This window comes from Ipomoea nil, unplaced genomic scaffold (genome assembly GCF_001879475.1).
Source record: "Ipomoea nil cultivar Tokyo-kokei standard unplaced genomic scaffold, Asagao_1.1 scaffold3087, whole genome shotgun sequence".
NCBI classification, from domain to species: Eukaryota; Viridiplantae; Streptophyta; class Magnoliopsida; order Solanales; family Convolvulaceae; genus Ipomoea; species Ipomoea nil.
Window position 1 is genome coordinate 3,831,132 of NW_017619515.1, and position 18,187 is coordinate 3,849,318.

The window sequence follows — 18,187 nt, forward strand, 5'->3', positions numbered from 1 at the left end:
ATGGTATTGGTATGGGGATCCCAACGGAATCTATACAGTTAAAGGAGCTTACCGTGAATTGATGGGACCCATATCCGTACGTCCTAATGGCTTCTCATCATGAAATAGAATTTGGAACCTGAAAGTGCCCCCAAAGTGGAAATTTTTTTTGTGGAGAGTTGTGAGTGGTGTGCTTCCTACTATGGACAACTTAATAAATAGGAGGGTAGAGGTTCCTATAACATGCCCATTGTGTGGTCTTTGTTCTGAAAATATTTTGCATACTCTAGTATTATGTGATTATTCTAAGTGTGTATGGAATATTTCTGGATTGATGGTGCAGTGTATGGTGGGAGATGATTTTGGTGTGTGGCTCCAAGCCTTGTTCCAGAAAGTTGATGACAAACATTTCTCATCTATGTTGGCTATCATGTACCACCTATGGAGGCAACGCAATGCAGCCGTTTGGGAATATCAGTTGGGGATCCCACGGCGTGTGTATGTTGCGGCGTTGGCTGCCCTCGATGCATGGCGTGCGGCGGTCGTACCCTCGGCTACAGTTCACCCTACGGCGGCAGTGGAGGATGGGGTGCGGCAGTCGGCTGGGGACGGTACACAACCGGACGTGCGGCTCCAATGCTTCTTTGATGCAGGATTCGTTGCCGTAACGGGTCAGGGGACTTTCGGCCTTGTTTTGCAGCATGCGAATGGTGGTTTTGTTGCGGCGAAGAACGCCCTCTACCAACCTGCCAGGGTCCTTTCATGGCGGAAGCTTTCGCATGTAAGGAGGCTCTAGCCTGGCTCATGGATCGGGGCGTTACGGAGGTTATCGTCAAGACAGATTGCATTAATCTGTGTCATGCCCTCACTCAAATTCGTTAGCAACAAACGCCTTTTCACAGGCAGACGTTATGGCATGGGAGGACGTTCCTCCGATGTTTGTTTCTGATTTGATTATTTAATATACGCACTGATAAATTTCAAAAAAAAAAAACTTATCTATTTCTAAATTACGAAATAGGCTAATAATGAAATAAGATTTTATAAAGGGAAAATTGTATCTTTAGTCCCTGAGTTATAACCAAGTTCTGACTCAATCCCTAAGTTATGTTAGTATCCGAGTTTAGTCCCTCAGTTATGAGCAAAGTGGCGAGTTTGGTCCCTAGCGTTAATATTCTGTCTGCAACTAATGGAAAACTTAAAAACAATTTAATAATAGTGGGATAAAATAGGAATTTCAAATTATGATCCCCTTCTTATGCTGAAATCCATTGCGCAAGAGTAATTATTTTCTTCTTATACCTACAATCAAAAGTCTTTTTCTTCCCCAAGCTCTGAAATCTCAAATTCATAAACTTCTAAGCTGCGAAATTCATAGGTAATTTGTTTCTCTAGTTTATATGTTTAAATAAATAATCAATATTCTCTATTTTATATCATTAAAAAAGTAACTTGGATGATATTGATTATCAATAAAAAAGTAATCAATATTCTTTATGAAGTTAGTAAACACCTAGTCCAAGTTACATTTTTCTTGCTCATAAATACAGAGAATATTGATTATTTATTTAAACATATAAAATAGAGAAACAACTTACTTATGAATTTCGCAGCTTGGAAGTGGACGAATTTGAGATATCAAAGCTTGGGAAAGAAAAAGACATTCGATTGTAGGTATAAGAAGAAAAGAATGACTCTGGCGCAATAAGTTTCAACATAAGAAGGAGACTATAATTTGAAATTCATATTTTACCCCTCTATTATTAAATTGTTTTTAAATTTTCCGTTAGCTGCAGACAGAATATTAACGCTATGAATCAAACTCGTCACTTTGCTCATAACTCAGGGACTAAACTCGGATACGGTCATAACTTAGGGACTGAGTCGAAACTTGGTTATAACTCAGGGACTAAAGATGTAATTTTCCCTTTTATAAATTTACTTTATTACTAGTATTTTCACCCGTGCGATGCATGAAATGGAATTGTTGTAATATATTAAGAATATTTAAATCGATATATAATTATTTAGGAGTTAATTTCACCAGAGGTCGCTTATCTTTCCTGACAATTCCAAATTTAATCATAGACTATAGTTATTAATTATTACGATTTATTCTATGTTATAATTGTTCCGTTAATATTCTTACTATTATTATTAACACTTAATTACTTTTAGATATTATTTTTACCACTTATATTATTATTATTATTATTATTATTATTATTATTATTATTATTAGTTTCTTTTCAAGTTTTGTTAGTATATAATGGCCGTGAGGGAAACAATAATAATATAACAATAATTAAATATTCTTGTATTGTATTCCGTGAGTCACAATAATAATATAACAATAATTAAATATTCTTCAATTCTATATTCTTCTAGGATTTTTATTACCATCATTAATTATTCCCGAATTTACCCTAATTAAATAATTTAACCAATTATGCAGAGAGATTATTAAATAATGCACGGGACAATTTTTTAATTAAAAAAATTTAAAAATTCATTAATAAAACATAAGGTTCTCAAAGTTTTTTCTTAGAAACTATTTAATAAAGCATTTTTTTTTAGAAATCGGTGGGCCAAACCGCCTACGGTTGTTTGCGGTGGATAGATCTCGAAAAAATACGCGATTTCAAAAAAACATTAGTCCAAAACGGACAATCGAGTCAAAAGTTATGCCTTGCCGAACTTTTGACATTTCACAACTTTAACCCAGAATTATTGTACGAATGGTAAAGTAGAAATCAATATATTTTATTGGGAAGAGAGATTTTTTAGGAATTGGGCGGGAAGTTAAAATTTCAGGATTTTGTTTTTTTATATATAGTATAGATGTGCAAAGGAAATTGTATTAGACTATTTTATAATTTTAGAATATAATTTTTACCCAGAATTATTGTACGAATGGAAAAGTAGAAATCAATATATTTTATTGGGAAGAGAGATTTTTTAGGAATTGGGCGGAAAGTTAAAATTTCAGGATTTTGTTTTTATATATAGTATAGATAGATAGTATAGATGTGCAAAGGGAATTGTATTACACTATTTTATAATTTTAGAATATAACTTTTACCTAGAATTATTGTACGAATGGGAAAGTAGAAATTAATATATTTTATTGGAAAGAGAGATTTTTTAGGAATTGGGTGGGAAGTTAAAATTTCAGGATTTTGTTTTTATATATAGTATAGAAGTATAATGTGCAAAGGGAATTCTATTACACTATTTTATAATTTTAGAATAGAATTTTTACCCAAAATTATTGTACGAATGAGAAAGTAGAAATTAATATATTTTATTGGGAAGAGAGATTTTTTAGGAATTGGGCGGGAAGTTAAAATTTTAGGATTTTGTTTTTATATATAGTATAGATATTTATGACTTATGAGGCTGAGTTAAGTGTTAGGTTATCCTTCAATCAATCTTTTTTATTTTAACTAGTATGATACCCGTGCGATTCACGGCCTATAAATTTGTAGTAGTTAATGTTTTTTTTTTTTTTTTTTTTTTTACATTGTTAAAGTATATTATGTATATTGTAAATAATGGAATTGACAGTTACATACGTTCATATAGAAATAATTATATAAATAAATATACTACAATTCCGTTAAGAATTTTAAAATGATTTAGCAGAATTGAAGTTATGAAATTTGATGAAATTAATTATTATAATATTAAATTTGGTAAATTGGATCCAATCAGCAATGATAAGATTATCTCATATTTGGAATGATTTTGCTTTTAAAAATATATAAATTTAGTTATCTCATATTTGGAATGATTTTGCTTTTAAAAATGATATAAATTTAGTTATCTCATATTTGGAATGATTTTGCTTTTAAAAATGATATAAATTTAGTTATCTCATATTTGGAATGATTTTCAATAAATATTTGGTTTTATTTTACACCAAGATAAATTCAAATAATTTATAATTATTTTACCGATTTGGCTTATATAAAATATTCAATATTGGTAATATTTGGAATGATTTTGAATAATATTTGATTTTATTTTACATCGTGGTGTTCGCAAAAATTTATAATTGCACTGTTGATGAAATGAGTTAATTGTTACATAAATACAGCAATTTCGTTAAGAATTTTAAAATGATTTGGCAGAATTGAAGTCATGAAATTTGATGAAATTATTTAATTATTATAATATTAAATTTGGTAAATTAGATCCAATACGCAATGATAAGGTTATCTCATATTTAGAATGATTTTGCTTTTAAAAACGATATAAATTTAGTTATCTCATTTTTGGAATGATTTTCAATAAATATTTGATTTTATTTTACATCAAGATAAATTTAAATAATTTATAATTGTTTTACCGATTTGGTTCATATAAAATATTTAATATTGGTCATATTTAGAATGATTTTGAATAAAATTTGATTTTATTTTACATCGTGGTGTTCGCAGAAATTTATAATTGCACTGTTGATGAAATGAGTTAATTGTTACATAAATACTGCAAATTGCAAAGTGTTTTTATTTTTGTTATTTTGTGTTATTAATTGTTAAAAAAACCTCTACTTATCACTATCTTGTGCATGTAGATAGTTTTCATTTTTATTTTATCTTGTGTTTTCTTGATTTTCATATGTTAATTGTGCAGGGATGGATGCACAATTATATACGCAAGGAAATTGTCCTCATTTCATGTATTCTTATAATCTGCAATGTAACCAGTCAATCATATTGTATGTGGAATATGTATGTTATATATTTTTGTTTATTATGTTCGATAGTGTTTGCTTTGCTTTACATAGCTAATTGATTTATAGCTTAAAATAAGGTTGTTAATTGAACTAATTATCCATGTATAATAATTAATAAATCTTAGATTAAAATATAATATATTGGAATAAAAAAATTTAATGCAACATTTAACAATAGAATAAATCATTGTGTATAATACACAAATCTAAACCCAAACATTATTCAACATTATTCATGAACATCAACAAAATAACCCAAATACTTAACCAAAAAAAATAAAAATAAAATATAACTTTAAAAAATTTCTCATAAATAGTCCACCAATTAAACCCAAAACTTATGCAATTTCAAGATTTCTCTAACTTCACTGACGGATATATTATACCCACGACCCGACCCGGGGTAGCAACACGGACCCGGAGCACCACGTTGGAGCCCAAAAGCACCCGGCCCACGGCATCATGGACGTGCCCCGACCAGAGCCGAGGTACATGGGGCTCGGGTTGGGTAGCACGACCCTACCCGAGCTCGGTCCATAGCGAGCTCAGGTAGGGGAGCTCGGCACCCGACCCGACCCGGTCCGCCCGGGTCCCCGGTCAAAGGGCGATCTAACCGCCCCCCTTTTTAGGGGGAGCGGTTGGGGGGTTTGTTGCATATAAAAACCCCTCCACCTTGTCTCTTTAGGACATCTACTCACTGTTCTATACACTTTGTCTTATCAAATCGTTGTAATAGCCAATTCTACGGCATTTAATATAATATATGGTCTCACGGCCTTTTACGACATCATTCTATATTATTTATTTATTATTCATATTATATTCTTATCCGGATTTAGTGATTCGGGTCTACCCCGGGTAATTAAATCCATCATTGGTGCTCTTGTTGAGAGCTGCTATACCAGCTCAAGCGTGTTCTATATTCGATGGTCTACCGCGACCAGCTACGCTTGATGAAAATGAATCATCCAGTTTACGCTTAACGCTGTGATTGGAAGATCCAGATTCAATTATTTCAATTTCAGCATCTTGTTGGGGTTGTTCTTATACTGGTGTGGTGACCTCACCCCCGAAAAATAATTCCTTAAAAAAAAACAAAAAAACAAAAAGTGAACATAATTCTGTATTGACTAATATTTACGAAGCTAGAAGAATAAATATAAAAATAGTTTATTAAATTACAAAGAGAAATTACCTCAACACTGTTAACTTGTCCAAGTTATAATGTGGAAAATGCATCTGAATCCGATAGAATAAAAGTACATATATTATTTACTTTTTATTATTTAAAAGTAATAAACTATAAACTATTAAAATTCAAATAATTGAAATTTTTAGATATTTTCAACCTGGTTCTCTAGCAACATACTATCACGAACTTTTGAAATAAGTCATGGTTCACGACAAAGTTTCATCACGGACAAAGGTTCATACATATTTAATATGTTCTCTGGCTTTACTTGAATCTTAAACAAAACGTGTTGGTCAACTATAGCATCCATTTTAGGTGGGAATGAATTCATTTCGTCCTAAAGAATAAAGAGTATTCAATTAGTACAAAATAAATTAAAAAAATTGTGTGTGTGTGTGTGTGTGTGTGTGTGTGTGTGTAGAAGAAGCATAATATAATACAAAAATTATTTCTAACCTCCACATAAGTTTTTTCAAATTCTGATGCAGATTTTCCAAACAACTCAGTGCATTCACGATCCCATAATTGGAACAATGCATTCCACGGCCATCAGAAACCCTTATGGTAACTTTATATTTAAAGGTACCATTGAGGCAATATTATAAATACACCAAATTTTTAATGATCATATAGTCTCTTTTTTTTTTTTTTTTTTTTTTTTCTTTATGTAATGGTGCATAAAAAAATATATAGATTTTAATAATTTTTTTTCAAAAATATGGTGATATGTTTATTTTTCATACTGTTTGATGGAAAAGTATAAAAAAAAATTAAAGAATTAATATATGTCTTTTAAAGACAGATTTCAATATGCCAATGCATTTACATAATTAAGATATTATTAAGTCAAAAGAATACCAAATGTAAATAACAACATATACCTCCACATTTTCAAGCACAGATTCTAAGGTTGCTACGCGATTATTCTTGACTTCGTAGAGACGAATCAATCGTACTTTTATTGCCCACGCAGCACTATAGGCGTTTATTTTATTCAATAAAACAAAAGTAGGAGCCATTATATTATATGTAGATTATTTTATATGGAGAATATGTAATTGAATCAGTGAGATTCAATGAAATATATGAAATTGGTAGTGGTAATATGTTTCTTGAAATGCTTGATTTATATAGTGGTAGTGGTAGCATAATTGAAGTTATGAAATTTGATAAAATTAATTATTATAATATTATATTTGATAAATTGGCAATGATTTTTGTATAATTGATTTAGCATTTTTGTAATTATGTATTATATATATAATGTATATAAAGTATATGTAAAATAAATTAGCAGAATTGAAAGAATTGAACTAATTTGAATTTTTAGGGTTTTCCAAAAAAATTCTCTCTCTAGATTCTCTCTAGGGTTTTTGCAGATCTACTAGGGTTTTCCTAGGTTTTCAGATAATTTTTGTTCTAATCCTCCCTGAAAGATGGTCGATGATGTTGTTATGGATGGCGAGGACAACCGACGTGATGAGAGGCTGGCCGAGATGGAAGAAGCGCGGGTTAGGGGATTATCGGAAGGTGTTGAAAGGCGCCGGACGATGGATGGAATGCATGATGCAAGGCGAACTGTTAGTGGGGGGCAAGTAGGGAGGGAATACGGAGCCAGTGCTGGGTTGCAGCCGACACAAGGGTTTCGAGAAGGTAGGGAAACGGGGGAACGTGGCGAAGGTTTGGGGCGTGGGGGAGGTGTGTTGGCAGGTGGTTTAGGTGGCTTGCATGGGGGTGGCGTGGGTGGTTTGGGTGGAGTTGATGTAGGCAGTATGGGTAGAGGAGGGAATAGAGGCAGAATGGGTACGGTTCACCATGGGAGGGGAGATGGGGGGTCTACACGGCAGCAAGGGGTAGTGGGGGGTGTGGCGGAGATGACGGATAGATGGGCGGAGATGACGTTGATGGAGGAGGAGGGGGCGGTGTTTATGCCGGAAGGTGGAGATGCGGTGGTAGAGGGAGATGGGGAGGAGGAGGACGAGACTTGGAGGATTGTCGGGCGGTTTTTGACGCAGAAGATGATAAAACTGGACTTTATGAGGCAGGTTCTGGCGTCTGTTTGGCAACCGGTACGTGGAGTGCAGGTAACGGAAATTCAAAGGGGTTTGTTCTTATTTGTTTTTTTCCATAAGACGGATATGGAATACGTGCTGAATGGGGGGCCCTGGGCTTTTGAGAATAATGCTCTTGTGTGTCGAGAGGTGTTGGATGGGGTAAATCCTGTGGATGTAGAGTTGGATATGATTGACATGTGGGTACAGTTGCATGATATGCCAAAGGGATACACGTCGCATACAATTCTGGAACAGGCAGGGAATTTTTTGGGCTCTTTTGTTAAACATGATGACCGATTTGAGGGAGCGCCATGGCTAACGTTTCACCGTATTCGGGTGTTAATCTCGGTTGATAGGCCACTCAGAAGAAGGATGAGGTTGATGAAGAGAGATGGGACTACAGCATGGGTAAATTTTAGGTATGAACGGCTGCATAAGTTTTGCTACTTTTGTGGTTGTATGGGACACTTGCATACTTTCTGTATACACGCTAGAGAGGCTGGAATTCCGGTCGAAAGGTACCTGTACGGCCCGGATATGCGAGCTGGTGGATCCCGGAGCGCTCCTAGAGCGGTTGGGGATAGCTGGCTTGTTCCGGTTGGCGGGAAACCACGACCATTGGGAGTCAAGCTACGTGTGGTAGAGGGGGGACAAGGGAGTGGGGGTGTCACACCCACGAGTATGTCTGAGGATGAGGTGGTGGTGGCTACGGCAAAGCGTCGTAGGCATGGGACGGAGGGGGGAGAAGATAGTGGAAACGATGAGGTAACAAATGCGGCTGGTTCAAAAACCTTGTCCATGGCGGGAGCTGGTGTTCAGCCCCGCCCATCATCATGAGTACTTTGAGTTGGAACTGTCGTGGCTTGGGCAATCCACACACAGTTCGACAGATTGTGGGCCTAGCGTCCAGTAAGAAGCCGGATTTTGTGTTCTTGATGGAGACCAAGGTACCACGGATACATGCAGAACGGATCTGGGTTACGCTTGGGTATGAAGGTTTGTTTTATGTTGATAACGATGGTTTGAGTGGAGGAATGGCGCTTTTATGGAAGAAGAATAATACGGTGAGGCTTTTAAGCTACTCGCAGAGTCATATTGATGTGGAAGTAAGCTTGTTTAATAAGTTATGGCGCATGACATGTATCTATGGTATCCCCGAGCGTGGTAGGCGGGAGGAGACATGGGATTTGCTTGGTACTCTGAAGACTAGATCCTTATTGCCCTGGGTGGTGATAGGAGACTTTAATAATCTTCTATATCAGCATGAGAAGAAGGGGGAAATCCGTATCCTAATAGTCTGTTACGGGGTTTCGGAGATGCTGTGGATGACTGTGGTTTGATGCAAATGCCAATGAGAGGCCACCAATTTACGTGGCAGAAGGGAAAGGGGACGCCGAATTGGATAGAGGAAAGGTTGGACAAGGCTTTAATAACGAATGATTGGGGTCTGCTAAATGAGAATGCATGGTTGGAGAATATTCGAACCCGGGCCTCGGATCACTCGATCCTTTTCCTCAGTATTAATGCGATGTGCATGCCAAGGGGAAGGGGGCCGCGGAGATTCAGGTTTGAAATGGCTTGGCTATTAGATGAGGGGTGCAAAGAAGTAGTAGAAATGACCTGGCAGGAGGGGAAGACGGAGGGATTGCTGCATTGCCAGCAGTTGTGTGGAGAAAAATTAATGCGGTGGGGGGAGACCAGTTTCATAAATTCGGGAAACGAATTAACCAGCTACAGCAGAGGCAGGATTCCATACGAGATAGAAGGGATTTGGTAGCGCTAGTTGAGTACCAACAGATTGAGAATTCCCTTAAACGAATCGAGGCCCAGGAGGATGTGTTCTGGAGGCAGCGAGCTAAGCAGCACTGGCTACGCGGGGCTGATACGAATACAAAATTTTATCATAGGTATGCCTCTGCACATAGGAAAAAGAATTTTATTTCTAGTATTAAATGTCATGCTGGTAACTGGGTGGAGGGGGATGATATGCATGCTGCTATTCAAAGTTATTTTGACAATATTTTTGCCTCTAGTGGATTGAGTTGTGATGATCCACTTTTTGGGGTCCTAGCCCCACGAGTAACGTTAGAACAGAATGTGATGCTTGACCGCCCTTTTGAAACTAATGAGGTTAAACAGGCTCTCTTTTCAATGTATCCGGATAAGGCACCGGGTCCGGATGGGTTAAACCCGGGTTTTTACCAGCAGTTTTGGGCGATAGTGGGAGAAGATGTATCTGGCTTTATAACGAATGCTTTGAATTCCTGTGTATTCCCCGAGGGATTGAATGATACTAACATTGTTTTGGTACCGAAGAAGGAGATGCCTGAGACAGTTGCAGATTTAAGGCCGATTGCGTTGAGTAATGTCATTTACAGAGTTATGGCCAAGATGATAGCAAATAGGATGAAAACACTAATGGGAGGATTAATATCAGAATCCCAGAGTGCTTTTATCCCGGGAAGGCTAATCACTGACAACATTTTAGTAGCAGCAGAGGTGGGGCATTATCTGAATAGAAAGCAATGTGGTAGAGTGGGGTGGAGTGCTTTGAAGTTAGATATGTCAAAAGCCTATGACAGAATGGAGTGGAACTTTCTTGAAAAGATGCTGACTGTTATGGGTTTTAGTGAGAAGTGGATAAAGCTCATTATGTTGTGTGTAACGACTGTTAATTATACTGTAATGGTTAATGGTATAGCAGGAGGGCACGTAAAACCAACCAGGGGACTCAGGCAGGGAGACCCTCTCTCTCCGTATTTATTTATTATTTGTGCAGAAGCTCTATCGATGATATTGCAGTATGAACAGTTGGCAGGCTCAATACATGGGTGCAGAGTTGCAAGGGGGGCACCACCTGTATCGCACCTATTTTTTGCGGATGATAGTCTCCTATTTTTTAAAGCAAATATCCAGGAGGCGGGAGTTATAAGACAGTGCCTTGCAAGGTATGAGAAATTGGCAGGCCAGGTGGTGAATTATAATAAATCTAATATATGTTTTAGCAGAAATACCCAGGAGGTTGACAGGGTGCACATAGCGGATTGTCTGGGGGTGGTGCAAGCACCCAATTTTGGAAAATATTTGGGCCTACCTTCCTTTGTAGGCAGAAATAAGAGAGCTGTTTTTTCGTATGTGGAGGAAAAGATCAGGCAACGAATTGGTTCGTGGAGTAAAAAGTTACTTTCTCAGGCTGGAAAGGAAGTGTTATTGAAAAGTGTAGCGCAATCTATGCCTACCTATTCGATGAGTGTTTTTTTGCTACCTGAGACAGTTTGTCAGTCAATTGAGCGAACTATGAATAAATATTGGTGGGGGAATGGAAGAGAAAGGGGAATACATTGGAAGGCATGGGATAGGTTGTGCATACCAAAGAAGTATGGTGGTATGGGTTTTAAAGAACTAAGGGTTTTTAATCTAGCTATGCTGGGTAAACAGGCATGGCGTTTTTTGACGGACCCAGGATCACTCGTGGCTAGAATTTATAAGGCAAGGTATTATCCCACAACCAGTTTTACAGATGCAACTATTGGTAATTGCCCAAGTTACTGTTGGAGAAGTATAATGGCAGCTCATGCAATGGTAGTCTCAGGGGTGCGAAGGAGAATTGGGAAGGGGCAGACAACTTTAATATGGGGACATCCGTGGTTACGAGATAATCCTAGCCCGTTGATTCAAACAGAAATGCCACAGCAATTGAGAGAGGCACGAGTTGCAGGATTAATTGATTTACAGACTCATACCTGGGATCCACATATTTTGTCTGACTTATTTATTCCTGAAGATGTGGAGCGAATAAATATGATCCCTGTGAGTCCTGAGTATGAGGACTCATGGTATTGGATGAGTGACCCCAAGGGGACATATACAGTAAAGAATGCCTATAGGCATATTGTGGGTGATTATGAGAATAATCCAGCAAATTTTGATAAATGGGTTGCAATGTGGAAAATAAAAGTCCCCCAAATGGAAAACTTTCTTGTGGAGAGCCATATGTGACATTTTGCCAACAACCCTTAACTTGATATTTAAAAGGGTGGAGGTGGACCCAACATGCCCAATGTGTAGTTTAGATCATGAAGATGTGATGCATGCTTTAGTACTCTGTGAATATTCTAGACTTGTTTGGAATATAACACAATTGCCTATTACTAATATTATTGCAGACTCTTTTACAACATGGCTAAAAGGGGCTATGGCGGCCTTAACGGAGGAACAGACCCGGTTAATGGTAGCAATATTATATTATATTTGGAGAGCCCGGAATTCAGCTGTCTGGAAGGGATCAATGATGCGACCTGCCCAATTAGCCAGAGCAGCCACCGTAACACTACAGGCATACGGCGCTGCCCATGTCCGCCGAACCGAGCTGGCAGCGGCAACGGAGCACTTAAACGGTGCAGGAGAGGGCGGTCTACGGTGTTATGTGGACGCGGGTTTCCGGCACGACACGGGCGAGGCTACGTACGGCATGATAATAATAGCGCCAGATGGCTCTTTTGTGGCAGCAAGGAATGGCAAATTACCGATTTGTTTTTCACCACTTATGGCGGAGGCCCAGGCATACAAGGAAGCACTATCCTGGCTACTTGAACGAAACAACACATCAGTAAGTTTACTCACGGATTGCATGGAATTGGCTACAATTATCCGACACCATCACACGCCGATCCATTCGTACGTTGGGGTCACGATTGACCAGTGCAGAACGTTTATGTCTTTATTTAATCGTATTACTTTGGATTACATCTCTAGACAGGTTAATTTACATGCGCATACTTTAGCTACGTTAGCATTTACACAGGATCAAGCTATGTATTGCTATCCCACCTGACGCTATTTCGGCTTTGATTCATTAATACAATCGCAAGATTGACCTTCAAAAAAAAAACTAATTTGAATTTTTGAAATAACAAATACGGAGAAATGAAATTAATTATTACAGAGTATAATATTATATTTGATAAATTGGCAATGCTTTTTTTATAATTGATTTAGCATTTTTGTAATTATGTATATAAAGTATATTTTGTTGTAAGAATATTAGAATAGACAAAGAGAGGAGAGGGAAGGTTATCACTCTCATTCATCATCCCGAATACTTATACAAAGGTATTACAAATATAAGGTAATGAATACATATAAAAGGTAGTAACCTTATCAGTTACAACTGTTACCATATATATAATAATGTCCACATTAATAATATTTATAACACTCCCCCTTGGACATTATTTGACATGATCCTGCCTCTTCAAAACTTGCTAGGAAAACCTTGTGGTAAAAACCAAGACAAAAGAGTATATATATGTATATATTCATGCCTCGTTAAAAACTTCACTAGGAAAACTTCGTGGGAAAAACCTAGTTGAAGAAAAGAGTACATGATTTTTGTAAGAACATTTTTTTTTTTGAAAGCCAAGGAAATCATATTGCATTAAACTGTAGACGAGACAAAGGGCGGAGGATAATTCCTCCAGACCGAACGAGCGTTAGTCGCACTAACATGTTTTGCTAAGGCATGAGCTACCGAATTGGCATCTCTGCGTACAAAATTAATCGAGCAATACTGAAAAGAACGAAACAACTGTAAACATGAGTCTAAAATAACACCTAGATACGAACGGTAGATAGACGTATCGCAGAAGCAAGAAACCAGGACTGCACAATCCGTGAACACCGCAACATTATGAAAGCCGTGATCTTGTAACCATGATAGGGCCTCTCGTATCGCCATTGCTTCAGCTAGTAGTGGATCGTACGGACATATGAGTGGTCCATTAGCAGCCGCGACGAAGTCACCTTGTGCGCTGCGTACATAAAAGCCATAGGTTGGTGTCGCGCCGTCAAAGCCCGCATCAGTGTAGCAGCCCACGCATCCGGACTGGATTTTTGTAAGAACATATATTGTACTGATTGCCTCATTAAAAACCTTAACTTAAGAAAACCCTGTGGGAAAAACTTAGTTAAGGGAAAAAGAGTATAACCAAAACCTTCCGGGCACAATCGACATAATCTTCAGGATTTTGGGGTTTGTCTACTTAAGCAATTATTTTGCAACTTTTTCCCATTTACATTACTATATCATACTCATGTCTCGTTAAAAACCTCACTAGAAAACCCATTGGGAAAAAACTAGTTGAGCAAAAGAGTGCATGATGATGTATGTGTATTCTTTTTAGATTAGCTGCCTCATTAAAAACCTTAGATTTAAGGAAAAACCCCGTGGGGAAAAACTTAACTAAGGAAAAGAGTACAACCGTTAGTCATCTAAGACCCAATCTTCAGGATTGATTCATGTAAAATGATACTCCCCCTCAAGATAACAATCTTTAATTCTCATACATTAAATTTCCAAACTGTATAGAGGGATTTTGTAATAAATATATACAACTGTCATTTGAATAAATATACTCTATAATAATCTCGTGACTCTTCTGGAGTTCACGTGCTATAATATTAATATCATAGTATCTAGTCAAAAGGATTTCATTATATATCCTTTTATTGACCCTCCATGGGGCAATGGGGTAAAAATAGTACAATCAATTTTGAAAGTTGGCATTATGGAGATACAAAAGTAATAGTCAGTACCCAAGTAGCCATTATATATTTGTTTGTCTAAGTATCCAATCAAAATCATATATTGACTAACTGGTGTATAAAAATTTCTTCAAGGAAAAACTCTATCTTCAAGTCGAGATAATACTTAGCTTTCCCAAGCTTTTGTTTCAAAATCTCCATCTTTAGATATAGGCTGACATCATCAAACCCTTTATATATTTCATTGATGTTTTCCACCATCAATATTGACGTAGATAATAAATAATAAATAAGTTAATTATCAACCCTTTATCGAGCACACAATGGTACATATTATTCCTTCAATGGGGATATTAACTCCATTCGCAACCCTTTAAAGAGTAAATATAATGACACTTAAATTCTCATTTCAGAAATTATAAATCCATCAGGAATTTCTCAAAATAAATATTAACTATTTCAAGTCCTATAAAGACCTTAATATTTTAATGTTACTTTTTCTCATTTTGAGAACTTAAAATCCTTCGGGGACTTTTGAATTTAATATTAGTTGCATATCTAATTTATTATTCTGTCAATGATGTATCGGAACTTAATGCCATATATCGTTGGAAAATATGTTTGATTAAAATCAATCAAGGGTATCTGCGTGAACCCATAAGACTACAAACTCGCTTTATATCATATCACCTCATTATTCTTATTTCTCTTTCGTGCACACACCCACTTGTAACCTTCGACGTTAACTCTCAACGATGTATTGTTATAAAGAGAATTATTAATAATTAACGAGTCGAGCTATGCCTTAATTGCTCCTTTATACGTTAAATAGTCATGGCACTTCCAGTGCATAACTCTGGATCCAGATTATCATATAATGGAGCAATTTGTACAGGCTATTGTGTTGTCAACAACTATAATACTTTCATAAATCTCTCCCATATTTATAGTTGTTTATGGCAATATTTAAGTCAACCAGATTCTAGACATTTCCCAGAACTTATTCAGATCACATCTGGTTGTCCCGCATCCCTAGTATTATGTTTGTTTAGTGCACCTATAGATTGACTAGGGTTTTTCGTCATCTGGACGAACGTCTCCAAGACATAATTATTCAAGGTATATCAAGAGTGACAATGTTTATTTACTAGATCTAGTATAATGATTCTTATCTCTTACACCGATAGATCTCCTACACTTCTGGCATCAAGAGGCATCGATAGATATATTTGGTCCAAATTGGGGATGGTATATGGACCTAGTCACTCTTTTATGATCAATAGATGTATTTGGCAGATTATTTGCTAATATCACAAATATATCATTTTCTGAACTTTTAGTTCAGTCTAACTAGTACATGGATTTAAATAATGAAGATATTTTCATTTATGAAATTTCTTGGCATTCTATTAAATTTGAATCTTATCTCCTCCTAATGCCGAGAAACGATCTTCATTAATTAAGTATCCAGTCAGCGTACCTAAGGATATGTATTGGTCTCCTATCATGTGCTCTTGGTATTAATTAATCAAGAGACAGAGGGTTCTTTGGTAGCCTTTTTAGAGGTACGCTGTGGTGGTGATATATTGAAATAGACTGCGCACTATAAATAATAACGCAAATAGGGAAATGTTTATTTTGAAAACATGTACTAGGTATAACAATCCTTGAGGGATTGGATTGTGATATGCCGTAAGTTAGATTTGAATAAAAAAATATTAGGAATTCCCCTTCACAATTTAATTGCTTCAGGCACATGATTGTAGCAAAAATAAGATGTGAGCTCGGGTGTGTAATGTCGTCCTCTGGGGATTGGGAGATATGGCACGCAATATGCAATCACAATAAACTAGGCACTAGCATAAGGAAATCAACAAGAAGCTAAGCAAACTACAAGTTTAAGGAAATGATAAGACTAACACATATACACAAAGATAAACACAAAATAAAGAGATAGGACTCAAGCTAGGGAGCATTATCATCTAGATGCTTTAACAACCTAAGGGATTAGGGAGAACAAGTAACCAAGGAAACAAGCGGGAATGCACGTAGGTATCCTAGTCTACGAACCATTCTCATGATTAATAAACAAGGATTAGAACAAGGAATTGCCCCACTTTCGTGGTGAATCAATTCCAAGTCCATCAAGCACACAAAGCATCTAAAGCCCCCAATTTCCCCTATTTTCGTAGGAAGAAATCGGGTCTATGCAAGGGGTGGCTTGGATTCATCACCCAACTCTCGTTGAGGCAAGGAATCCTCCAAAAACAAGCTAATGAATGTGTACATCAAACATTAACAAGATATAAATACAAAACCTTCACAAACACATGAACCCTAGGTTGGAGTTCTTCCCCTTTTTTGCAATAATCACAAATCAAGCATCAAGATAGATAATACAACCCTAACTCAAGTCCAAAAACTAACTACTCATGATTAAATAGCATAAAGAATACAAGAACACAAGTAATAAACATAAATCTTGCAAAGTAAAGAGATAAAAGGAAAAAGAACTTATGTATTGAAAATGGAAGAACAATCTTGAAATGTTGAAATCCAATCTCCAAATCCAAGATTACAAGCTTCAAAAGTGTTAAGAAACATAAATCTAAGTCTAATCTAACCTAAAAATATGAAAGGAAGTGAAAGGAAATGTCTAGGGTTGGAACAAGGTCCAAAACCGAGTTGAAATGACCCAAAAACGCGCATAAATAGAGCAGAGCACAGTGGGATGGCCTCAGGGATGGGCATACGCCAGGGCGTACCATTTTTGGTGCATTTCCAGTGAACACTGGTTTTGGGCAGAAATATCGTACGCCCTGTGGGATGGGCATACCAGTGGCAGTACGCTACCTGCTTCATTTTTCAAATCTCGGATGGGCTGATGGATGGGCGTACGGGAGGGGGTACGAGGCTGCTGAAAATTCCTAAATGCATTCCAAACTCTTTGATTGATCTCTTGATCCAAAAATTGCTCGTATCTTCCAAAAATCATTGAATTTCTCACTTGTTGTGAATGATTGCACCTTGAAATAAAACCAACATAACTTAGTCACAATTCACACAAGTTTTTAAGTAATTCACAAATAAAATTGGTTCAAGAAGGGGTAAAAATATAGACAAAAACGCACTTATCAACTCCCCAACACTTAAACTTTTGCTTGTCCTCAAGCAAAGACAAGAAATAAATTACCAACCTAGCAATGAAATTGATCATTCTCCCACTTTGCACAACCTATCAAACCACAATCCAACTTGTTACAAAACAACTTGTTTCAAGAATCACCTTAGCTTGGCACACAAGTTCCATTCTCAAGCCAATAACAAAGCACCAAAATTATTTAAGTGTGTGATGATCAAGTGTGCACAAATGCTAAGTTGAGATTATGCAAAACTTGGCTTTGAATGAGATTCCATAGGCTTGTCCTTCATACTCCCACTAGTTCAACTCTAAGATTGCATGCTAAGATCAAATAGGACTTTTATTTGGCTTGTAATGGGGCTAAGGGTGAAAGGTTAACAAAGAAGGGGTAAGGAAAATAAACAAAGGAGAGAACTTCACATCTATTCACAATTGAGGCTAGAAGAGATATGACATCTATAAACTAAGGAGCAATTTACAATGGAACAAAAAGCAACACTCTAAAGAGGTGGGGGTTGAGTACAACTTTGAACACA

The 18,187-nt window shown here is 36.7% G+C and overlaps 1 long non-coding RNA gene across 2 annotated transcripts; it reads left to right on the top strand.

The window, feature by feature from the left end:
- Positions 1-4,787: 4,787 nt before the first annotated feature.
- LOC109166379 lies at positions 4,788-17,691 on the top strand. 2 transcript variants are annotated; one of them, XR_002051646.1, is made up of 3 exons: positions 4,788-4,800; positions 11,342-11,348; positions 17,615-17,691. It is a non-coding gene; the product is annotated as an uncharacterized LOC109166379 (long non-coding RNA). The 2 variants fall into 2 exon arrangements; XR_002051647.1 differs by lacking the exon at positions 4,788-4,800 and adding an exon at positions 9,071-9,080.
- The last annotated feature ends 496 nt before the right edge of the window (positions 17,692-18,187 follow it).